This window comes from Pyxicephalus adspersus, chromosome 10 (assembly GCF_032062135.1).
Source record: "Pyxicephalus adspersus chromosome 10, UCB_Pads_2.0, whole genome shotgun sequence".
In the NCBI taxonomy this organism is placed as follows: Eukaryota; Metazoa; Chordata; class Amphibia; order Anura; family Pyxicephalidae; genus Pyxicephalus; species Pyxicephalus adspersus.
Window position 1 is genome coordinate 32,837,134 of NC_092867.1, and position 25,948 is coordinate 32,863,081.

General features: G+C 38.0%; 2 long non-coding RNA genes across 6 annotated transcripts in view; one reads left to right on the plus strand and one right to left on the minus strand.

The window, feature by feature from the left end:
• LOC140339680 (uncharacterized) overlaps nucleotides 1-25,948 on the minus strand; it is a 65,523-nt gene that overhangs the window by 18,983 nt on the left and 20,592 nt on the right. For 2 of the 3 annotated variants that reach the window (XR_011922514.1, XR_011922513.1), the window contains exon 3: nucleotides 10,699-10,744. The exons of the other annotated variant lie outside the window; for it this stretch is intronic. This is a non-coding gene — a long non-coding RNA (uncharacterized lncRNA). The remainder of the gene's footprint in view (nucleotides 1-10,698; nucleotides 10,745-25,948) is intronic. 3 annotated transcript variants of the gene reach the window in all.
• LOC140339679 (uncharacterized) lies at nucleotides 1,296-17,177 on the plus strand. Of its 3 annotated transcripts, XR_011922510.1 has the most exons (9): nucleotides 1,296-1,356; nucleotides 1,830-1,924; nucleotides 7,745-7,928; nucleotides 10,276-10,378; nucleotides 10,537-10,578; nucleotides 14,883-14,999; nucleotides 15,272-15,380; nucleotides 16,233-16,335; nucleotides 16,982-17,177. It is a non-coding gene; the product is annotated as an uncharacterized lncRNA (long non-coding RNA). The 3 variants fall into 3 exon arrangements; XR_011922509.1 differs by lacking the exon at nucleotides 7,745-7,928; XR_011922511.1 differs by lacking the exons at nucleotides 7,745-7,928; nucleotides 14,883-14,999; nucleotides 15,272-15,380; nucleotides 16,233-16,335; nucleotides 16,982-17,177 and adding an exon at nucleotides 10,963-11,103.

Consider the following 25,948-nt stretch of genomic DNA (forward strand, 5'->3'; position numbering starts at 1 on the left):
CCTCTGGTCTCAGCTGCTGCTTGTTATCATTACTATTCCCCCATTTAGCCTGGCTTTACTATTCAGGCCATGCAGTTGATATTCTCTGCTTGGAGGAGGAAGAGCTGGTGTGTGGTCCTCTCATGAGTTCCTGTGCATCCATTTTCTATTGAAGATAAGTTTACTGTTCTTTGTATTTTTGTTGTTACCCTTTGCTCGTTGTTACTGGGCCTCAGGGAGATGCTGGTTCGTTCATCTGGGAAGGAACCAGTAATCTCATACCCTATCACTACTCCTAGGGCATTTCAGAGCTCCTAGGGTCTTGGTTCCAGTGTATGAATCCTCCCAACTTCAGGGTCTATTCATATTGACAGGAGTTAGGGCTAGATTAGGGTTTCTGTAGGTGTTGACCATTTCCCTCTCTCAAGCTTGGAGGTTTAGTCCCTTGTCATTATCTTTCTGTTTTCATTTGGGTGTTCCTCCCCCCCCCCTTACCACGTGACACCTATACCTATTAAAGTGATATTTTGTACTGATTTTGTGGGCAGTTGGAACCTTGCCAGCTGCTCAAGCACTCAAGAAGAACCAGCGTCTGTATATTTGACAGCTGTTGGCAGTGAGCAGTACCTGTAATGCTCACTGCAGCTGCTATTAACCCCCATGTAGTGAGAGGCTACATGTTTTGTTGCCCCAAGCAACAGCATTTCCTGGCATGAACCCTAACTCTTAGATGGCTCTCTAGTGGTGGCATTAGAAAGCCTCACCATTCCTGCTACACCATCCCAAAACTAAAAAATTTACTAACTGCTTCTGTACCTAATTTTCAGAAAATATGGTCACCTTGGATTGAATATTATACACCCAAGGGCTGGGATCTTTCACTGCTAACTATTTAGTCATATGCACGTTTTCGAAATGTGTCAAATCGATTTTTTTCAACTGCTTGAACAATCTGTACCCCCCTCCCTCTCTTCCCTTATCCCCTCGTCTTTGTGTTTTCTTTGTTATGTCTAGTATATATGTGATACATATGTGACATATGCATATGTGATGTTTTTATGTGCTTTGGTACAAATTGTTTCTACTCAAAAGATCATTGCTATTATGGTATTTTTGTATCTGTTTTTTATTTGTATGTTGTATAAAACCACTAAAAATAATGTATTGAAAAAAAAATGTATTTGACAGAAACTCTAACTGGCAAAATCTGTTAATTGCATTACATTGTTATATGGCAGTACTTATTGCCATCTGTCAAAGTAAAGTGCTCTGATATTTCATAGGACAAATATTGCTTAATTGTTAAACTTTCCAGAGTTTAACTAACACACTACACGCTTCTCTGGGTTTAATGACTGCACCGAACATAGCAGGATGGTAAGTTCCTCATGGCTCTTGTATTTAAAAATTTAACAATGTAGTAATAATAAATGCTGAGTTTAAATTCTAATGTTGGCATTACTTGAAAAAGTTATATGGAAATACTTCTAATAGTTGAATGCAGAACTCAGTGCTGGAACTTTCACCTTGTGGGCATTCATCTTTCAACTAAAAATGGAAAGGTTACGGTCAGTCTTGTGTCTTTTGGGGATGAACTGATGTTTACTGTCCACCATTTTCAGCACCCCATTACTCATTATAAAATTTAGACTGTAAATGTATTAGCTTCTTTTGTGTGGCTCCACTTTTTGTTCCACTTTTTGTTATCAGGTAAAACACAGAATATATGATGTTTATATTTGTTGCTTGACCCCCACTGACTGAAAAAATAATTTGAAATAGAAATAATGTTTAACAGAAAAAGTAATACGATTTATGTTTGCTATGACAAGATTAATTTCACATTTCAGAAACAACTTGTGATTTTGTTGATCGGAGCCAGTATGTACAGCACCATGTTTTTTGATAAAATCTAAGGCAGCGATGAAAGGAGAAAAACCTACAGGTACAAAGTATTACACTGGACTATGATTTTGATTTTTAAAATCAAAATAGAATAAGCTGGAAATTGTTTTAATGAATGCAGTGAAATTCATTTTGCAATCAATGCCCAATTATATGCATGTAAATGTAAAAAGCAAGTGATTAAAATTAGCAAAACACTACCCCAGATGCCAGACTATATACATTACCCTGCACAGAATGCAGGTGAAAAACCTAAACTTGGTAAAGCACTTTAGTTAATTTTAAATTGAATTAATGTGTGATGATGTTATGATGGAACTGTTTCAAATTGTCCACACCTTTTCATTGTTATCAAATATAGACCTTCTGATCAGAGTTTATAAACACTGACCTGATTGGGTATTCAGAGAATTCAGAGAAAATGTGAACAATGTGTACATTTAGGCTAAACATTGGGTGAATTTCTGGTAAAAAAATAAATAAATTTGACTTTCGAAATAACACTTACAAATTTATTAAACACCCTTTTCATCTCTGTGTACACAATGGAAAATGGTGGAACTCAAATGCAAAATAAAAACAGCATTGTCACAGCCTTAAAAAAAACCACAATGGCTCAAAATTGATAAGAATAAACAACAGAAAAAAAGAGAGAATGTTAAGGTAATTATTCATCAGGACCCGATGAATTACATTCATAAGCTAAACTCTATTTCAAATTTTTCAATTTTAGAGAATCTTTAAACTCTGGCATGATACCAACTTATTGACATAGGGCCAATGTGGTTCCTTTCTTTAAAAGAGGGGGGAAAGTCATTACCAAGTAACTACAGACTGGTAAGTTTACCATCTATTGTTGGAAAGATCCTAGAGAGTTTGATAAAGAACCACATAGAGGAGTTTTTGATTAAAAATATTAGTATAAGTGATAGTCAGCATGGATTGGACAAAAACTGAAATCATCATAAAAACATACAAATCTTCTCTGTTTTTTTCATGAGGAAGTAAGTAAAGTACAGTTGATATAGTGTACTTGGACTTTGCTAAAACATTTGGCACTGTACCCCACAGACGGTTAATATGCATGTTAGGGTCAGTAGGTTTAGAAAAGTCAGTCTGTAAATGGATAGGGAACTGGCTGAAAGACCACGTCCAGAGAGTTGTAATTATTGATTCATACTCTGAATGGTCTAAGATTATTAGTGGTGCAACCCAGGGTTCAGTGTTGGGACCTTTACTGTTTAATAGGGATGAGCGAGATTTGTAAGTTCGATCTCGCAGCGAATCGGGCCTTTCTGGCTTACCGAACATTTAAGCGAGAACGGCCTTGTGATTCACCATGAGGTTGTGTTCTTGCCGAACAAAAGCAGAGGGCGAATCATTTGCTCCCAGGATGCACAGCAAGGCCCAGCAACCCAATCAGGAGAGATCTGAGTAGAGGCAAATATACAGGGATGTAGGGAGGGGTTAGTCACTCCATCTTGTGTTCTATGTGAAAGATAGAAGCAGGGAGAGACGTGCATTGTGACAGGGACAGGTTAGGAGCCTTCTGTATATCTGTATATATACAGATATAGCAGATTTGGATGCTAACTGGTCTTATGTACCAAAGAAGCCAGTTTGCTAGAGAAAAATTTCTATCCTACTCTAAAAAAAATACAGATATTTCAATGTTTGATACCTCTTGCTATTTACCAAAGAAAAGGGTTTGTTCAAAAAAAAAAAAAAAAAAAAATCTGTCCTACTATATAAAAATACAGGTATTTCAGTATTTGATACCTCTTGCTTTTTACCAAAGAAGAGCGTTTAGTAAAAAAAAAAATTCCTGTCCTACTATATAAAAAATACAGGTATATCAGTGTTTGATACCTCTTGCTATTTACCAAAGAAGAGTGTTTGGTAAAAAAAAAAAATTCTGTCCTACTATATAAAAAATACAGATATTTCAGTGTTTGATACCTCTTGCAGGCATTACTTCTCCCGCACAGCTGTAACCAGTTTACATGCACATATAATGGGAAACCTCTCCCAGGCATTGGCATTATCAGTGTCTAGCCAAATCGACGTCACCATGGACAACCAGGCACAAAGTGGGACGCTACTGGGTGGCCTTGCACAGCTTAGTGGGTGGTAGTCTGCAAGAGGCATTGCAGAACCTGGTGCCTCCCCCCACCTGAGAGGTGTGGTGGGAAAGCATGGGCCACCTCGGTCCTCTCCCACCTCCTCCTTCTTCATTCCTTCTACCGCCAACCCCCTTTTCAACTCTCCTCCTGAAAGGCAAGCAGTGGAGGACACTGTGGTTAAGCGGCCATGCCACTACGGCTCCCTCAAGCACACACGTTGCCAGGCAGTGCTGAAACTGGTGTCCTTGGGGGAGAAAAGTCACACCGCCAGAGAACTTTTGTCCGCTTTGCACCGAAAGGTTGAAGCTTGGCTGATGCCCTCCTGGCTCACAACAGGCAAGGTAGTGTGCAACAACGGGGCCAACCTTGTGGCAACGCTGCGCATGGGCCGCATAAAACATGTGCCCTGCTTTGCGCACGTACTGAACCTGGTGGTGTAGAAGTTCCTCCGCACGTACCCAGGATTGCAGGACTCACTGGGACAGGCTCCCTCCATCTGCAGCCATGTACGCCGATCCTCTACTGCTGCCGAGGCGCTTAGCAGGATCCAGCGACAACAGAGGCTGCTACCGCATAGACTCATTTGTGACACTCTGAGTAGATGGAACTCTACCCTGCACATGCTCCAGCGTCTGTGTGAGCAAAAGCTAGCCATCCACCATTACTTGGTCAGCGTGGTGCATGGAGGCAGCGGGGCCCTTGGTACAGCCACACAACTGAGCTATTTTACCAGTGACCAGTGGCTGCAGATGGAGACGCTGTGGAAGGTACTGGCCCTCTTTAAGCAAGCCACAAACGTTGTGAGTCGGGAGCGGTCAGGCTGGAACAATGTTAAAAGAAGATGATTATGATGATGTTGATGAGGGAGACCGCCCCAGGCATTGTGCGGGCGATGGACCAACAGGAACTGCTGCAGCTTGAAAAGGAGGAGGTGGGTGGTGTGGAGGAAGATGTTTGGTGCCTACTGAGGGACAGGAGGAGAATGAGCCCAGGGAACCCCTCTTTCATATGTGTGTCCACATGTTGCAATGCTTACGGAGGGACCCACGCATTTGCAGCATCAAAACCCAGGATGATTACTACCTGGCCACCCTTCTGGATCACTGCTACAAAGACAAAATGTCACAGTTTCCACCCAACCGGGCGCAAGAGAAAGAAAAGGTGACCCGCCTAAGCAGAAAAGTATGTGACCGACTGTGTGAGGGGTTCAGCGCACCACATTTCACACAGGGAGCTCAGGCAGACACTGCCTCCACCGTAACCACTTGTAGCGGCGGCAGCAGCAGTAGTGGCAGCAGGCCGCACACATTCAAAGTCTAGGCCTAGGCAGGGGGGATTTTCTAGATGCCTGGCGAAACTTGATGGGGCCACCTCAAACAAGTGAAGTGCAGGGGCATAACCATTGAGAACGTATGAAGTGCATGGTGCACGATTACGTTGGCTCTTTTCTGGCTGGTGGTGTTGACAAAACCAGTTATGAGGAGGATGCCTGTCCTGACAGTAGTGACATCATAAATTTTTGGGTCAACAGACTAGAAATCTGCCCACAGTTGGCACAGTATGCCATCAAGCTTTTTTCGTGCCCGGCATCCAGTGTTCTCTCCGAAAAAGCCTTCAGTGCCGCTGGTGGAGTGGTCAAGGACAACCAATCATGATTGTCACAGGAAAATGTAAATCGCCTCATCTTTTTGAATATAAACAAAAGATGGGTTACAAACAACTATCATATCCCCACTGCAGATGTCACTGATTGACTGACACAAGTACTCACTGGCCAACCAAGATGCTTTTGTGAACCAACACTGCTCCCGTGCTGAGTCTGTGGCTACTTATCACCAACACCCTGTCAGCTAAGCCTGCCTAGGTTGAATTCTTCCGCGAGTTATCGCAATATCAAGGGTTGGCATTCATCGCCAGTGCCATACTTGCCACTGTGCCAGCTAGCAATTTACTTTACATTTCTGCTGCTTCCGGAAGGCCGACAAACTGCAGATGAAAACCCCTAGTACTGCCACACTGATAGGTACCATTGCCTTTGCCTAATTTTTCAGCTAAGAATTGTAAGATTGAGAGTTGGTATTCATGTCATCCTCTTCATGATGCAAACTAGCAATATAGTCTACCTTCCTACCACGGCACCGCAGACCTCAGCAACAGTGCTGGCGCACAAAACATCTTGGTCTGGCCCTTCACAAATTTCAGATATTTGTATTACACACTTCTGGGTGGCATTGACGATGCACTACACCCAGCTCTAGATGCCAGTTACTAATGCAGTCCGCGCTCCATCTCAGGGCCCACCGTCTCCTCCTCTTGCTGCTGCTGCCTGTCAGAACTCCATTTACTAAAATGGAGTTCTGTGTGGGTGGCATTTTCAATGTACTACACCCAGCTCTAGATGCCAGTTACCAATGCGGTCTGTGCTCCATCTCAGGGCCCACCGCCTCCTCCTCCTCCTGCTGTTGCGGCTGCTGCCTGTCGGTACTCCATTTTGCTAAAATTTTATTACACATTTCTGGGTGGGTGGCATTTTCAATGTACTACACTCAGGTATAGATGCCAGTTACCAATGCGTTCAACGCTCAGCTATGAGGAGAGATGAACTGAATCTATTCTCCATTGAGAAAAGACATTTAAGGGGGAATATGATCACCCTGTATAATTTATATAAATGGTCCATATGGAGAACTCACTTCCCAATAATTTACTTGAAAGTTATTGCAAAGGGCACTTTTTTCTTATGGAGGAGGGCACTCTTTTCTTCTGCATACAGAAGTAATTCTTGACAGCAATCTACAAAAATGTGGATTAGTCTCCCTCAGAATGTAGTTTTAGCAGGTCATATAGATTGTTTTAAGAAAAAATGGATTTTTTTTTGAGTGTACAGAATATAGCTGGATCTTAAATTTAAAAAAAATGACACCATAGACTGTTGATCTGGGAAAATTCTATTGTTTTAAAGAATCATAAAGTAGTTCAATTTACTCCAACAGGTACACAGGGCAAAAAAAAAAACTAAGTTTTCTTTTAACCTTCCTCTGGATTGACTTTGCGTATAGGCTTCTAACTAGAAAATGCAGGTTTTCCAGTAGGTTTATTTCCCTTGTGGCTGAACTGAAATAGACTTTCTTCAACCTGATTAACTATGTAACCCCATGAAGTTACAGAACAAATCATCTTTTCCTACTATATCTAAAAAGTACAGGTAAAAGTATGGGCAATAACCTGAACAATTGTATCACTAGTTTATCTTGCTGACCAGCACCTGTCACCTGATCTTCATCACTTCACAATGGGATAATCCATTGAAAGTCAAAGTTTGACATTTATACAATATATTATTTCTTTGCCATCAAGTTAGTGTTCTAACCTTGCAATAAACAAATATTATTCCCTTTAAAAGATTAAAGATCAGGTTATTATTTGTTTTAGATAAGTTAAAAAAATCACAGGCAACAAACATCTGAAATTCAGTGACATGTAACCACTAATGGAAAAAACCTGGTCTTCCAAAGAATTTCCCAGAATCCCTGTTCATTACAAAATACACAACATATAAGTTCATTGCAATGACTGAAACAGTCAGTTACAACTACAGATAACTACAACAACCTAAAATGGTACTTCCTTTTTTTAAGTACAATTTTATTGAATGTATTCTTCTTTTATAGACTTATAACTGCACTTTTTGTATGGGTACCTATTCTAAAGCTTTGATGTGTGCATCCTTTTTCTAGAAAACCATTTTTGCTGCTCTGCTGTGTGCCTCAGTCTTGGTGTCGGCATGTATTGCAGCCTGTGGAATTTACCCTCCTGATAAAACAAACGATGGATTTACCTGAAACCAGTACAAAGACAACTACTTGAGTATGAAAAAAGTAGTGCAGAAGTTTACATGGTACCCTTATTAGGTTCCAGGATGTAAGTAGATTTTTCAACAGGATCTGAAGGAAGGGGAATGCTACCAAGTTTGCAGAGGTTTCCTTCATTCACCTACTTTAAATTTCAACAAGTACCCTTTGCCCCCCATCTGAGTTTCTCAGTCTTACGTTGCTAGAAATGCATAATTTGGTATTTTACCCCAGAGAGATTTTATGCATTTTATCCTCCTTATCAAGCAAGCTGTGCTGGTGCCTTTGGTATGGTCGAGGACAATCTCCTTCATATCCTGTGGACCCATCCAGGCATTGCACCTTTTTGGGGTGATTTTAATTATCTCTCTTCCCTTTGAGCTGGTGGATACCCCAATTTGGTGCAAGCTTTATAATGGAGACCAACTTTACCTTCGACTTGATTAGCTTTATATAAATGGGTCAGAGATGTTCAAATATATATATATATACACAAATCCAAATTTGGATGCACATCTAAAAATAGGCTTTATGGGACCACATTTCCTGCTTAACCCTTTTCCCTAACTGGTGATTAGGTCTTGTACTTCTGTTTGTTGTAAAACAACTTACCTTATCAGGGTGGGAAAAAGAAGGATCGCTTGTCTTCCGGGGTAGGTTTACACTCTACTCTTTCTCTATATACTGCTCTTTCTGATGGTTACGTTTTCTTCTAGGTGACAAGGGCTTATTCTTTATCTATCATTGATAGTTTACTGTTTATTCTATTGTGGTTTTATGTATTATTTGTATTGGTGTTGATAAGATGATAATGGCTGAAGACTGTATTCATATAAGCCTACTATGCCCTGGTTTTGTTGTCTCTCTGTATATTCCTTGTAAATATTATCTAATAAATAGAAATTTAGATTCCAAAAAAAATCCAAGTCTATTAGGCCCCCAATCCATGATGTAGTTTGTTACAATCATCTCTTAAAATACTTTTTCCCTAGTTAACATCTGCAAACTCTATGCATATAACAAAACATTTTTTTAAAACACATTTACTCTTAACCACCTTGCCGGTATGCCCGACCTTCGTACGGGCAAAAAAAAAATGGCTAGGATGGTTAACCCCGTAATTTTGTCACATCCTTACCTCCATGGTCCTGCTGTGCACATCCAGCGGGACCATGGAGGTAAGGATTCCAGCGTCGTTTTCCCATTCCAGCGTCGTCCTCTGTCCATCGTCAAAAAAAAAATTTCATGAAAAACAGTGGATCACTTTTGGTACAGAAATCTAGACCTCAGTGTAACGCTCAGGTGGTTAAATATTCAGGCTGGATGTTTCCAAATTTAAACACAGTTAGGTAAATTGGCTTTCTCCTAAAATTGACCTTAGCCTGTATTAAAAACATATGACTTTGGCAGGGACATACAATTTTGAGTCCCTTTGAGAGACAGATAATGATATGACTATGGAGTTTGTAAAGCGCTGCATAATATGTTCGGCCTATATAAATACTGTGTAATATTATTATTATTTTTATATATGCAAACTATGAACTTATCTTTCTAATTGAAATCAGATCCTGGTGCATACACCTGTGGGTGTGTGACTGGTGGGGAAATAGTCTAGAAAGAACCTCCTCAATTTTATTGCATATCAGTGCATGCTATTGTTCAAGAAGAAGATGGGAGACAATGATCAGACACACCTAGCATTGTCCTATTCTCTAGAAAGACAGTAGCTACTGCATAAATATAATCTCCACCCCGGCAATTGTTAGTTCCACCCAGGGATAGTTGCCAGTGTTCACAGCTATGCAGTACTTGTGTGTATACTGTCCTGTCTTTTTTTGTTTGCTTTTTCAGCACAAAGCAAATGAACAAGTGTTGTAATATGCTATTATTCAGATGTATTGCACCATACAGTTTTTAAACCCATGTCATAATGCACATTATAAATGAATTGTTTTGAAGTAGACTTTACTGTGGCTGCAAAAACTGCACCTATACTTGGAAGGTTAATTTTAATTTGCTAAAATATTTAGAACACAAGGTTTTTTTTATGAAGCAATGCATGCCACAATCACTGCAACTGTATCTTCCTGGCACATATGATATACATTACAGTGATTGATTTACTTGCAGTAAAGGTTTTTTCCGCTTTCCATTTATTCCCCTTTATGCCTGAACCACACTGATGGTAACATGGCAAGCTTTTACTCTTGGGTTTACTAAGGGTTGGGGCAGCATTTGCAAGGAATGCCAGCGTGGGTAATGTGTATCGATGTGGTTTGGCTTTCATAGTTAAATTCATGAGTCTCTCTCCTGTTAAACAACTACAGTATTAAACTCTTTGAATATGTTTAACAATACACTGTTGACCTTTATACTATTAAGGTAATAATAACATAATCATGTTTTATTTCTAGGTTGTCTTTATAAAGACACATGGCATGATCTTAGCAGTAGATTTAACACAGATTGTATGGTCTGCTCATGCTACAACGATGGTTCAATGCAATGTTACACAGAGTAAGTTTTAACATTGATTTATGTTTGTATGTGCAGAGTCTTTAAAGGTATAAAGAACACAATGTCTATGTATTACAAGGATAAATGATATTCATGTTTTCATTTTGCCTGGACATACCCTTTAAAGTTCTGATTTTGTTACATTTTTTATTTTGAAGTTATCAATGTCATAAAGGAACCTTGGAATGAATACATTTAAGGTAATTAAAACTGTTCATGTTTACTTATTGAATATATATACAACAATATAAGAACTTAAGTAAGAGCTCAAGGCTGAACTCTGTGCAAATATCCAAGTTCAGAAAATGGGAAGTATCTACCTGAGATGTCCCCATCACAACCGGGATGATGGTATTCCACTGATTGCTAGCAAGAAAAGAAATAAAAAGCTTATTTTTATTTATCTAAAGAATCACATAATCACCATCTCATCACTATTTCTGTGTTTTAAAGTGGGGTCTTTTTACCTATATATGAATATAAGCATAATTTCATATATATATATATACACACACATAATTTTTTCTGTTTCTGTTAATTAATTGACATTTTTTTAGTATTGATGTACTTTCTTTCACTTCCAGATTACCTTACTTTTCTAACACCAGGCCTTTGGATAAATCAATGTAACCCAATCAAGCATCTTTTTCTAATCTCACAATAATTACTGACTTATTCTTTTTCCATTACTGTAATAATAAAAATGTTAGTTCTGCATTACATTAGAGTCTGAGTGGTATTTTGTTTGTTTAAATATAAAAGATATATAAGAAAAATAATTTGGCTGTTGATGCCGGTATAAAAATGAATCTGTAAAGAATATGTACAGAAAAATATTTGTTGGTTCTGCTAGAAATGTATTAAACTCCTACCTCATTGTGAAGGGATAAACACATTGCTACTCCTGAAATCCCAAAAGCAGTGTTGTGAGCCCTGTAAGTTCTTCCCTACTGGACCCTAGAACACCTCTTTATGCAATTTAGATATAAAGAGAGGGGGAAGTTTATCAGCCCAGGGTTGAAAACACTGTTTGGGATTAGCAGTATTAGTGTTTTTTGTTTGTTTTTATTAATAAGTATCCCCACCCAGAAATACCAGCCAGGCATGTTAGGCATATTGACCGGTTTCCCATTATCATCATCAACTTCAGTTCACGAAAATATGTCCCAAAAACTGTGCCTGCCCCAATGAACAAATTAGTCAAAAACTTTTTAATGTGATATTCTTTGCTGCCATTAAACAACTAACTTTTTTACTAAATACAACATTTATTTAAAATAATATTTGTTCAAATAAGCATTAAAATATGTGCAGTTAGTGACACATTTGTACCCCTCACCAGTTCATTGGGGTCATCTAACTTACCTGCTCACTAGGTAAGCTTTAAAGCTAAAGCTTCATCTGCTTACATTTTACTTTCTCTGGTTTTATTCTTTTCTCCCTCATCAACATGCTAATAAATAATAAATAAAAACTTTCATTTTTATTGTATACTCTATTTTAGACCCAGTGACATCAATACCAGGCTTTTTTTTCTTCACCAGTACATCCCTATGCAGAGCAGGCATATTAGTGCTGGTGGTAGGGAGGTTAGCAGGGTGCTGCCTATAGCTTCATGAAAATAAGTACCTAGTACCCCCTTTTGAGGTATTTGATACTTCTATATTATTAGAAATAAACAAAAGATCAAGCCAATATTGTTTTCAAACAGCTGCAAAGCAAAGAAATCAATTAATAGATCAAATTCACTTTTACAGGACTGTGTTTGGATCTTGATAATAGCTTGGGTATTTGACCAGGATGAAAGTGAGCAGACTGTTGCTCTGAAAATGTATTTTATTTACATGGAAGCAACATTATTACTCTAGGATCGACCAGCTATTACACTAACAATTACCTAGCACCTCTCTAAGGCAACTAGACACCAATTCTGGGAATATTTTTTTTACCTTAAAATGCCATTAAAAATATTGGTTTATACATTCGTCACACCAGCAGATGGTGCTGTGTCCTCTTGTAAAGTGTGTAACAAACTTTTACCTTTGGAAACTTGTGCTGTTTGTTACACATTTTAAATGTGGATACCATGTCTTCCACTTGTGGAAAACAACTATGCACCAAAGGTCATTCAAGAGCAAGTGAGAAGTTACTCGTCATAAAAAGGGTGTCAAACCTTTTTCCTTTATTTTCAGGTAATATTTGTGAATATTTGTTTACTCTCATTTTGGCTTTTTGTCAATGCAATTAGCAATTTAATTTGCTTTTTACTAGATTAGGATAAAGTAAAGTTGCAATTAAAAATATTAAAATTATAGGCTAAAATTTAGGCATATGCGCACGTCAAACACATGCCAAGGATGGGCTACAAAGGCAGTTGTACCTTCATACCCAGGGCTTCCTTTGACAGATATTGGTTCAGTATAGGTATTGCATTATAAACGGTGAATTTTGTTGGCTTTGTTAGCAAAAATGCTGTCACTTATTTTAATTCCTGAACACACTGTACTCATTTTTAATCATCCTTTTCATTTTCAGAAAATTATTGGTTGAATAAAAATGATAATGATAGATAGTGCATGAAAGTGGCTTGGTAGTTCCAAGTCATTTCTAGTAATTTGCTGAGGCAGTTCAGCACCTTGTTTAAATGAACTGCCTAGCACTTTTATTAAAAATTACTAGCATATGTCCACCACCTTAAAATTGCACTATCCAACCACAAAGAGGCTGATTCATCAAGCAAAATTGGAAGCTCGCTCGCGCATTCGTATTCACGATCCGAAATCGTAAGCCGTCGTGCAATTCAGCAACTGAATGAGCTCGCGGCCGGAGCCGCGCATCTCTAGCAGCTTTACACTGGCGATCTTGCATTAAAAGTCACTGTTCCCCTAAAAAATCATTCTTTCTAATGGCACACATATTACCCTTAGCCCTAAAAAAAAATGTTTGCGCTTGATCTCAATTAGTTTGCAGTGTTGCAAAGCAAACCAAAAAGTATAAAAACAGTGCAACAAATGTAGCAAGAAATTAATTATTTTGTGAATGAGTACAATATAACGTAAAAAAGTATCACTTACCCAAAAGAAGATGAAGCATTAAAGATTCTAATTGACCTGTAAAGGACTGTAGATACGCACAGAACAGAGAGCAGGTGTGCGCTAATTAATTGCTATGATCTCACCAGTGATAGCTTAATAGATCCTCCTTAATCGCGCAGCTGAAATCTAATCGCCTTAATTGGCAGATTCGCGACCCCTATTGCTCATTATTATCAAGGCAGGAATCCAGCTGGCAGTGAGGCGGCGAGTGTACGAGCGCACTCGATTCCGGACCGCGGAAAAGCGGCTCGCTGGAAGCGCGAAAGTACGCGCGACCAGCGAGCGCGGATTTCATTGATAATTTAGGCCCAAAGTGTCAACCGGTCAACCGGCTTTTGTTGACATCAAGCAGATTCAGAATTTCCATATAAATCTATAGGAAACCAAACCCCACTTGAACCAGCTCAAACACAAGTCTGAAGGAGGTCAGTTGCAGAATAAATACACCTGACAATGAATTCTAAAACATCTCCAAAGCATCTCAAACTGAAGAGCAAAGTTATTTGAAACAGAGCAAAACTCCCCCTCAACCCTTGCATATACAGGTATGCTTTAGCCAGCATCAATATGTATGCCAGAGCTGCACTCACAATTGTGGAACCACAGCCAAAGGTGAGAGTGATAGATGGTTGACAGGTAAAATAGCAAGCAGTGCTCCTTCCCACTACCACCATTGTGCAGATAGGGGCCCCTTTCTTCCAACCCAATGAAGGTTTCCTCTGCCCATTGAAAATGCAGGCCAGGAGATTATCAGTTGGCCACAGGGAGTGCCAAGCTTGAAACCAATGTTAGAGAGTATCCATTGTTGGTCAACCTATAATGACCTCAGTAGCTTGGGTGAAAATAGTTCTTGTGCTGTATGAGTTTCCAAAATATAAAAAGAGCCAGCAAGACGTTGAATGTAAAAATAAATAAATATTAAATATTTTTAAGCAACCAGTAAGAGCTGAGCTCCAAGAGATTAACACACTTGCAAGTGTTGGTTTGCCAATGGCTTAAAGACCAATGTGGGTGGCTTTGGGCATATGCAAAGTGGGAAAAATTAGTACTCAGCATAACTTCTTATTCCTATATGACATAATTTAAAGCATTTTGTCCATTTATCAGCAGTGATACTTCTGGTTTTAATGGCTTACTGAACTATTGAACTCTTTATTGAAATGATATTTAAACTCATTTAGTTTATACATGAATGATTCACTGAATGAACACAAAAGCCTCAAATTCATCTTTCTAATCCTTGTATATATTTGTTTTTACTTTAGCTTTCATTCATTGCAATTAGCAATATATAATCCTTTTTACAAAAAAAAGATCAAATATTGGTGAGCTTTATTATTATATTTGGATTCACAATAAAGTTTGCATTTTATGGTAAATGGAAACTATTATTTACTCTACCTTTCTAGGAAATAGGAAGGATATATTTACCCAGAATTTTAACAGGTATATAGAGCTCAGAATATAGGAAAATCATCACATAACCAGAACAGTGGGTTTTCAGAACTGACTTAACTTTCAAAATGGTACGTACTAATTATCTTGAATATTCTACATTAATATTGCTTTACCCTTTTTTTTTTTTTTTTTTTTTTTTTTTTTTACAATACCTTATACCAAAGTTTTCCTAATTGCATTCGTAAAAAAAAATCTGTTTGTATATTTGTATATCAGTTTAAACTCACAACTAACATACAATTACATTTGTTGTTACACTTAAGATTTCAATAATTTGTACTATAATATACCTATCAATGAATAATGTAATGTATATGGTGCTTTTCTACCCAACCTGTAGAAATACCTTCTGTGTGTTCTTTTTGGTGCTGCTATCATACTATCTGTATGCGATGCAGCTTGTTTCCATACACGTCCTGCACCGTCGAAAGAAGGAAAGACTCCACAGGGTACGTACAACAAATTTCATCATAAACAGTCATCTAATGACAGTTGTGTAAATATTGTTTTTTTTTAATAAAATGGATTAAGAACACTTTTAAACAGTTGTTTCTGCAAGAATAAAGCTTATGAAACACAATTTACCTATATCAATCATTCCAATCCTCACTACCTAGGGGAGGCATTATCATTACAGAAATATAAGGATATTTTCACAACATCTTGGTGTCCTGATTATGTTATTCTGGATAGTCACAGGGATGTGTATATATGTGTGTTGGGTGTTCATAAGTCTTTCCTAACCTTTTACCCCAAAGAAACCCTTCAAGTCTTTTTTTTGGATTGAAGGGAACCCTTGTTAAAATACATTAACCACGGTTTGATAGGAAGAATGGCCCTTACTGCGTTTTTCAGAATGCCACCCTTAACAAGTGTGGTTCATTGTGCTGTCTATGACAAGTAGTATTAGACCTGGAACTATGCAGGGACAGAGAGATAGGAGGTAACTCAGCCTCAGCTCAATGAACCCCTAACAACTTCTGGAGGAACCGGAGGAGAGAATTGCTGGTCTACATTTTCATCCTATAGTTCACGAGATGAAGTGATACAAAGGTGTTCAGAGCAGAACAGATAAGAGAAACAAGGATAATGATATAATAAAGATTGTTTGCCTTTGTCAATTACTTTGTATTCAGATGGCTTAAAATAATTAAATAATTAGTATTAAATGTATTATTTAAAAATAAGTGGAGGCCTAACTTTGTGCACAGTTTTTTTTAATGGATAGGTGTGTTTACCCAATGTTCAGAAATGGAATATAGGTGACATATATGCTGAAATAAATAAAAATTTCTTTTTAGGTTGTTCTTTCAAGGGAAAAGTATATGAACTTGGCAGCGAATTTGAATATGAATGTAACAAATGTAACTGCCGGTCTAGTGGGTCTGTGCAGTGCTGTACAAAGTAAGTAATTTGTTATAATGTTTAATAAACATTATCAAAGTGCAATATTTAGTATTGAGTGTTCATTAGTAAAATGTTCTACTTTTTATCATAGTATAAAAATAAAATAAGAAAATGAGTTTTGCAACACCCTGATTTATTAAAGCTCACCAAGGCTGGACAGGATACACTTTCACCAGTGAAGCTGGGTGATCCAGCAAACCTGGAATGGATCTGGTCCAGGATTAAAAACATTTACTACCAAATACAAATTACTTTTAGGAAATCCATTCTACGTTTTCTGGATCACCCTGATGAAAGTGTATACTCTCCAGCCTTGGAGAGTGTTAATAAATCAGACCCACTGTGAGAAGCTCCCAGTAAGCAGTGAAATCAGATTAAGGATTTCTAGTACAGGAGAGAAGCCTGTACAGGTATAGAAGAGTGAAGTTGGGACTGGAGATCAGCTTTAATGAAGTTATATATTTCAGAACTGGTTCAAGTCAAAGGGTGTATCCACATTAACAAATGTTACATTGTATGCAAATGATTCTCCTTTCAAATAATTACCATAGTCAAAGTATCTTGGGTCTATAAAGTACCATACCTGTCCACCTTTTTATACATGTTTACAATTGTACTTCTTATCACTTTTTGTCACTTCCAGATCTGAATGTTTAAAGGTTGAAGTTGTGGAAGCATGACCGCCTTCATTGCTATTCCACTTGCCAGCTGCACAAAGTATTATGTGCCCCAGTACACCTGCTCATAGTCACTCCCATCCAAAATCATTCTCAGGTTTTCTCTTCACCTGTTCTTTCTCCAGATCATAAATAATTAAATAATTTTAATTCTGCAATAAACAGATGTCTGGCTTTTTTTTTGCGTGAAGTGTGTCTGGTCTTCCAGCATACATAGGAAAGTCAAGGCTCAAACATTACAATTCGGAATTGGATTGAAACTGATTGGACTGAATCAGTCAAGAAAACTTACCAGACTTGGAAATAGTATTTATTAAATGAGTCTTACCATACCTGTCAAAGACAAGAATAGTAGGATTCAGCAAAGTCAGCCATTGGACAGTCACAGGTAAAGTAATGTCAGATCAAAATTAGGAATACTAAAATTCTGAGTTCCAATCCAAGGGTGGAATAGTTTCAATCCTATTTGGAATTGACTCTTGAGCTCTTTTTCTGTAGGATATGCTCTCTAGTTTACAGGCCAGGTTTTAGTAAAAATGGTAAAGTACTGATCTATTCATCTTGCACTATGCAATCTGCATTGTATTAGCTAAATTGATTCCATATTCTCTAAGTTGCATTAAAGATATATTTAACAATCACAATACAACAGGACTGAATTAGTAATAGGTGTACAGGCTGACCACTAAACATAATGAGTTAAATTTGCAAAACAGTAAATGAGTGTTCACTTGAAATATTCTACCATTGGAGTTGTCACCTTAATACACAACTAGATAAACAATTATCCTCATGGAGGGTTTCCCTTGGCTTTTTTTTGTTCACCCATAGGCAAAAAACTTTTTCAAAACTTGGGTGGGAAGGGGGAGGGGGGGGGGGGTTGATCTCCTTACAAAAAAAGACTCAGCGATTTACATTGTAGGATCTCTGTTCAGCAAATTGTTGGCTGTTTTGGGTTTCTGTTTGACTTGCATAGAGCATACTCTGCAATATATCACCTGTATTGTGGTGTGTGTGCCATATAGGGAAATTACATTTAGACAAGAATTCAGCTTTGTTTATATGTTATAGGATCAAAATAACAGGCCCATTCCCAACTAGGGAGTCCATCTAGCGACATTAGTCAAATGTATTTTACACAAACAATTCTATTAGAATCTTGTAAAAGCAGAACATTAGACTAAAAAGAAAGAAAAAAAAAAGTTTTTAACAAACAGCCCAATAAAAGTTAACAAAACCAGCTATTTCGGCAAAATTTAATTCAATTCAGCCCTGCTATACACAACCTTATACCAGTACAAATTAATGTGCATACACTGCTTGCATTTAATGAAGTATTAATGATTATGCTGAATTATTTGTATAATTTACATCTGAGTTTATTTTTAAACAATCGTCTAATTTGAAACCGCATTCTTTAGGCTGCTATCTTTCATCTGTGTGTCATAACTAATATTTATATCATTGGGAACATACAATAGATTGCAGAATAAAATGTCTGTGAACACATTCATTAAAAATGATTCAGTGGCTTACTTATCTTTGCTTATTGTTCTATTGTTTAAATGACAAGTCCAGTTGAATGTGATTAACTACTTCCTGGAATAGGATGGCAATGCTATTTAAGAGCTTTTATTTCTGCGGTAGTGTTGTCTTGCCATCATGTATGGACTACTGTACACAGTGAATATGCATTGCATGCTCTTTCCCACTGGCACTTACACTTGCAGAAGTGTTTGCCTCTCTTAAAGGGAGCCTAGGTGTTAAAATGATTCCAAGCAGTCCTGGGGTATGTTGCCTGTGCATAATTCATTCTGGAAGTTGTAGCAAGTAAGCTCAAATAGACATCACCAGCAGTGGTGACCTACTAAGATTTCTTCTTTCCCGCAGTCCTGGTCATGCAGACTAACAAAGCTGCATAGGTGACCATTGGAACAAACCTCTAAAAAAGGTATTTGTCTATATTTTGTCTTGACAACACTCATAAGAAATGCTTTGTTAGTGTTTCCCCTGCAATAACAGTGAGAAAGGTGTAAACAGATTTATAACAAAAGTGCTCATTAACTTGAAATCCCGAAATACATCCTGAAATAAACTTTTTGTATTACAAAAAAAAAACTCTACACAACATTTAATTAAAATCATAATATCATTAAATCGTTTGTTTATTGATCTGCAATTCTGATGCATATAATAAAGAGTTGTGTTAAAGAGAGGTTGACATGCCCCCTTACGTTAGAACTTTCCTTCTTTTCTCTAGGTAAGCTAATTATTAAATATTTTTACCCCATGGGATCTCTCAGTCCTGACAATGTTTCATTCTGTAGATCACTTATCTTGCCCTATTTATTGAAGTGCTGAATTAATGTTATTATGTGTAAGGTCAAAATGCTAACTAATGAGAATGTACCATGGAGCTAGCAAGAAGTCAATGGATTGGCATTAACAAAAGTAATTTATTAGATTCCATTTCCCATCATCCCTGCATTAGAGTGGAAACCAGGTGTCTATACAAGGAGGCAACAATTGTGGTCACAGGAGGTAGGTGGTGATTGTATTTGTAGGACCTTAATATATTAACAGGAAACTAAAATTTATGAGAGATCCTGTTTGTCTAGATAGGTGTATATCTGCATTCAAGCACAACTACACAATGGGTTTACAGTAATCAATAATATTGGATTAAGAATCACCTTTGTTTGATTTTGGGTTTAGTTGGGTGTTAAATATTTGCAGAACTAAAAAGAAACTTTAAACGGCGCCAAGGAGGAGTGGCGAAATGGTGTATATATTACATTGCAACATTTGTGTCATGAGATCTTTGCTAAATCGGGCGAAGATAATTACTTTCATGACTAAAGATGTTGATTAGTTGAGTAGTTGTCATAATGAAAATAATCTGTTAAAAACAACTACATCCTTATATAAATACTATCCAAAGTGTGGTAAAACAAAATAAAAAGCTAGTCATGGGCATTCTAAATTTCTACTTTCGAGATCAGGGTTTTTTTTTAAAGCTGAATTGACCTCTATCCAATAATAATAATTTACTGGAGGAAACAGAAGGACTCTTGGTGGAGCGCTGAAGCTTGGTACAAACACCCAAAGCTGAAAGAACCCTTTCAACAAGCTGGTGTTTATGAACATCTGCATAGTTCTGGTTGCTACTAATTAGATGTATGTTTTCAGTTACCTAGCACAACATCTATTCAAAACACATTCTGTAGGCACAGAATCCACAGTCAGTACTTTACTGTAGCAGTTTAGTGTACCTCTACTTGAAAAACTGCAGTCAGGAAAACATATATTCAGGGCTAATGGAAAAGATACTTGAAGATTCAGACTACTTTATACCCAACTTGCAAATTATTTAAGGTTCTGTGCTTCTTTCTAACTATGTGCCCAGTGTAGATTATATCTTATATGATTAAATTAACATAGCTCTGCAACATGCCTTTGGCACAGACATGAAACAAGGCACATTACAAGAATAAACAATAAATAACAGGTAGAGTGAGTGCTAAACTCCAAATGGGAAGTGTAAAAGTTTAGCACATACAACAGCAGACAAAGCTTTAATAAATAATATTTTCTTCTTTATCCCGCTTGTTTAGGGCATTCATCAGGGCTTTGTTATGTTTATTGTGCTGTATGTTTTATCAGTGCACAGTTTTCAGTGAATTTAAACCCCTAAAGGCATTATGCCTTGCTGTATAAAGTTTTGGAAAATAGAAAAATAAAAAGCACAAAATAAAACATGCACAGCTCAGTTTTCAATCCAGAAATACCCAGGTGCCAGGAATATTTATACTCCCCATGCTTGTCATTCCAATTAAGCTGGCCAAAGACCCAAATCAGGAGGAATACCAGGTGAAGATGTTGCTACCAGCAATAGAGGAGAGGTGATTTTAGCACTGCTTTAAACTGACTACTATTCTTTCAACATTCCAACATAATAAAGCAAATTATCAGCTTTTCAACATATCATTGTCATGAATTAAAGCCTATTTAAAGTGGATACATGAATGGCTGTTTCCAAATTTTGCTCTTGGGGAGACAATCTTGCAAGACTTTTCAGCATCCAATACACTTATGCCCCTTTGCACATTGGTTTTTGTAGTTTCTTCCATTAGCTCCCAATTTGTTAAAACTGTTTCTTGTGGTGATGGAGGGAGGAATCAGTGGATTTATGTAAATTTAGCTTCTGATATGTAGAAAGAGACCACATTGCCGGCTCGCTGCTGCAATGGAGCAGTGTCTGTGATCAACATCCGCTCCTGTTTTTACTTATAAAGAGCTCTGAGAAGAGCTTACAGAAAGCTCTTATAACAATACTTATTGATGTTTATATAAATTATGTAAATATAACTAATGTGAATATTAAAGACCTAAATTAAATGGAAATAGTTGTGTCTTGATTTGGGCTTTAAAAACTAGTTTCAATTTAAATGCAAATTCTACCAAAACAAAATATACAACTCAGCTGGATGTTGATACAGTTGTTTGTTATTCCAAGTATTCCCAAGAACTGAAAAGGAAATGAAAAAATAGTCTAGGGGAGTTAAAACCAGTCAGTTTGTTCTTTGGAAGCAATCATGGCTTCAGGATGACATAACTAATACATACAGTGCTCAAATAACACAACTTAGAGCCAACATTTTCTGGAAGTGAAAGAACATTCTGTAATGGCTAGCAAAAAAAAACTTCATAAACATTTTGATATGGCACAATCAATTCCCCAACATCCCCAACAGAATAATAATATTAATAGTATTATAATAATAATAATATCTCTCTTTAGTGTATAATTAATATAATAAGAGGTTATAGGTATATGTAATGCATTTCTCATTTACCATCATTTACCAATCTTTTAGGTACCGTATCTTCCGGTGTATAAGGCGACTGGGCATATAAGACAACCCCCCCACTCTAACCAATCATTTGGGGGTCGTGTTATATGCCCAGTATTGTACTGTTCCTTCTGCCTTTCAGATCTCACTATTGTGTGAGAACTGAGAGGTAGAAAGAACTGTACACTACTAGTTCTTAGTAATGAATGGGCACGTTCCTTTAATGAATGGGCGTGTTCCAGTGAAGAGCCAATCCAGGCTCTCCACTGGAGAGCCAATCCAGGCTCACGTCCTGCTTTTCAGTTTACACGAGTCCTGCTGTGAAGCAACGCGAGCCTGCGTGTAATGTACAGCCCTATAGCTTAGATCAGAGGTCGCCAACCTTTTCAGACCTATGGACCACTAAATTTACTGGCTCAGGACCAAACATGCACAGGGAGCCGGGTGTCACTCAAAGGGGAAGAATCTTCCCTCATAAGGACGTCATGATGTCAGAACCCGCCCAGATACAAAACCCGCCCACTTCCCTGAGCCTGCGATCCATATGGGGGACATGGTCCATGGCTCTGGTTGGTGCGCTCTTCCAGCGGGGTTTCATCTCCTGACCCCGCTTGGGGGCGCACCAGCCAGAGCGGCTGACCACCAAAATTTGGCAGGTACTCCCTAAGAAGGGTAACAGGATGGAGCTCCAGTAAATCAAACATCCCAAAGCTAGCCAGCAATGCTACTGGAAACAAGGCGGTCTCTCCAGGTGGACTGTAGTGGAGGAATAGCACTTAGGTCCAGGGATGCATTCAGACAGGTATTCCCCAGGAGAAGTAGCAGGATAAGACCAAGATCTGGCACCGTTGTGCCCTTTTAGGACAACCATGGGGAGTCACTATGGCAACTGGAAAACGAGGCGCTCAAAGTGAAAGGCACTCAAAATAATTGATCCCCAGGGCCAGGGATACAGTCAGGTAATTACTGCATCAGAACAGCAGTAGCAGCGCAGGTTGGAAAATCGTAATATAAAATGTGTTCTCCCAGGGTCAATCAGTTCAAGGACCACCTACCTGAACAGCATACAAAGGGGACTCAAGCCAAAGGCAGTGTGCAGCCAAACCACAATATAAGGGATGCAGGCAAGTAGGTATTTTCTGTGAAGAGTAGCAAAAGGACATGTAAGTCAGACAGCAATGTGTCCTTCTGAAGGTCTGAAAGTGACAGGGACAAGGCATTTAAGCTTAAAGCTTTGCCAAAATGGGTACTCTCCAATTACCTCCACATGGATGAAGCTATGCTTCAATGGCTGGCAATGTCAATCGATGTTGATGGAGGTGTTTATCAAGTATAAGGAGTGTGGTGATAGATGCAGACTTCCAAACTCCTACAGTATTGGGCTCCGCTGTAACAATCCCTATCAGAGTGCAATAAAGAGTGGAGCAGGCACAATAAAGAATCTGTATACTGTAGGTGGACATTTCTTGGCATCTCAGTTCAGCCATTATTGGAGGAAGAGCCCTCAATGGTGGTTGAGGTATGGGCCACAGTCTTTCTGTAGTGTTCTGCCTAATGTCATTCACCACTAGGATGCCAGAGGGACCACAGGTGTCCTGGATCAAGCAGTTGTACCAAGGATGTGAGCACGGTGTCAAGTAGCCAAATAGCACTTTGACCTCTTATGTTAGGCAGCATTTTCCCTCTGATGCACAGTAAGCAAAGATTGCACGTGGGAACCGCAACCGGTGTCTCCTTCCCATATTTTATTAATCTACAACAGAATTGATTGGTGGGTGCTGAATGTCATTTAGGGGTGCATCCCACTCCAAAACTTATATATACAAAGTCTAATTTATTGTGGTTCTATTACTGGTATAACACTGGGGAAAATTTTGAACAAATTTTTTGTTGACTATAATAATGCGATTACTGTAGCGTGGATTTGTATAGGCTATTCATTTACACGCAAGACAGTGTGGTCAGAGGTTGCGCGCTGCTCTACGTAGTAAAAAAGCAAAATGTATTTTTCTACTTACACACATATTTCCTTTTTTTCATATCATGTCTGGCTCTGCTATTTAACGTCGTAAGTTCCTAAACAACTCTGATTCATTTTGTTATATCTGTGGCAGTTTCACCATTTCCAGTCAAACGGCGAACATCAGCACATTTGTAGAGCAAGCCTATTTGGCATATTTCAAAGTTAAACTTAGTGATCAAGATAAGTCTTGGGCCTTTCATAAGTTGTGCAAACAGTGTGTTGAGGGTTTACAGATGTGGACAAACAGAACACGTTATAAGATGCCATTTGGTATACCTATGGTTTGGCAAAAGCCAGGATATAATTTCAGTGACTGTTACTTTTATATAGTGAAAACTTCAGGATATAACAAGAAAAAATAAATGTAACATAGAGTATCCTAGTCTACCATCGGCTGTACACCTAGTGGCTCATTTAGATGAAATCCCTGTGCCGGTTTTCATTACACTACCCTCTATTCAAGAACATGATTATGGTGATAAACTAGGTGACAACAATGATGAAGAGTTTGAAATTTAAGAGGACTCTGTTCGTAAGGGATTTGATCAGCATGAGTTAAGTGATTGGGGACTATCGAAGAAAGCTTCAGAACTCCTAGCATCAAGACTGCTTGAGAAAAAGGAACAAAGGTATTGTACTTTCGAACCAGAGAAATTGCATTTCTGCAGCACTTTAGAACTGACAGTGGCTTTGTGTATTGCCATAACATACCTAGTTTATTAGAGGAATTGGGAATTCCAATCTATACCTCAACTGAATGGCGACTATTCATAGATAGCTCAAAGCGGAGCTTAAAGTGTTCCCTCCTTCACAATGGCAATATATTTTTCAGTCAGTCCCAATTGGCCATTCAGTTTCTCGTTGTGAAGAATATGCAGACATAAAGAGAGTCATTGCGTTGTTGCAAAATCACCAACACAATTGGCTCATCTGTGTTGACCTTAAAGTGGTATGCTTCCTTCTTGGTCAGCAATGCGGATACACCAAGTATCCCTGTTATCTGTGCATGTGGGACAGCAGAGCTCGTGAGAGGCATTGGGTGGAAAGGAATTGGCCCCCAAGATCAAAACCAGGTAATCCAAACATTCTACATGAGCCACTTGTTGATAGAAAGAATAAATATATTCCCGAAACTGGGTCTGATGAAGCAGTTTGTTAAAGCTTTGCCAATTGAAGGAGACTGTTTCAAGTACCTCTTTTTGGCATTTACTAGCCTGTCATTTAAAAAAATAATGGCTGGTGTGTTTGATGGTTCACAGATTCGGCAGCTCATCAAAGATAAACATTTCATCAGGACAATGTCAGAAGTCGAAAAGAATGGTTGGTTATCATTCAAAGCCATTGTCAAGGACTTTCTTGGAAACAAACAAGCAAATAATTACACAGAAATTGTCCAGAAACTCCTGGAGAGCTACAAAATGCTTGGTTGCAATATGAGTATCAAGGTGTATTTTCTGCATAGACATCTTTCTAACTTCCCGTAAAACCTTGGTGCAGTCAGTGATGAGCAAGGTGAACGATTCAACCAAGATTTGAAGTTCATGGAAGGACGGTATCAGGGTAGATGGGATGTACATATGATGGCTGACTATTGTTGGAGCATCCGGTGGGATTATCCTAACACTGAACACTCCAGGAAAAGTTATAAGTGTACATTTTTACCTTAACCATTTAATTTTCAAATGTTTTACTGGAAAAAAAAAAGTCATAGAGTAACAATAAATTATTTGTATGGACAAAAGAAATTTACCTAAACAGTACATTCAAGTTATTTATTTTTTCTTTGTGTGGAAATTTGTATGTTTTTTGACAAAAATGGAGGGTAACCTGTATCCTAAAAACTAGATGTCATAGCAAAAAACTGGGGTCATTTCTGGATTCACTACCCAAAAATTAGTAAAAAAACAACTGTAAGATACAACTCAGCAAAAATGCCTTCCCCAGTGTAGTTCTGCTTTAAGACCTCTTATTAGACCATCCAGTAAACCACCCAAAATCATAAAAATAATAAATGATATAACTAAATAAATGTACAGGAAATTGTTGTAATGTCAGGA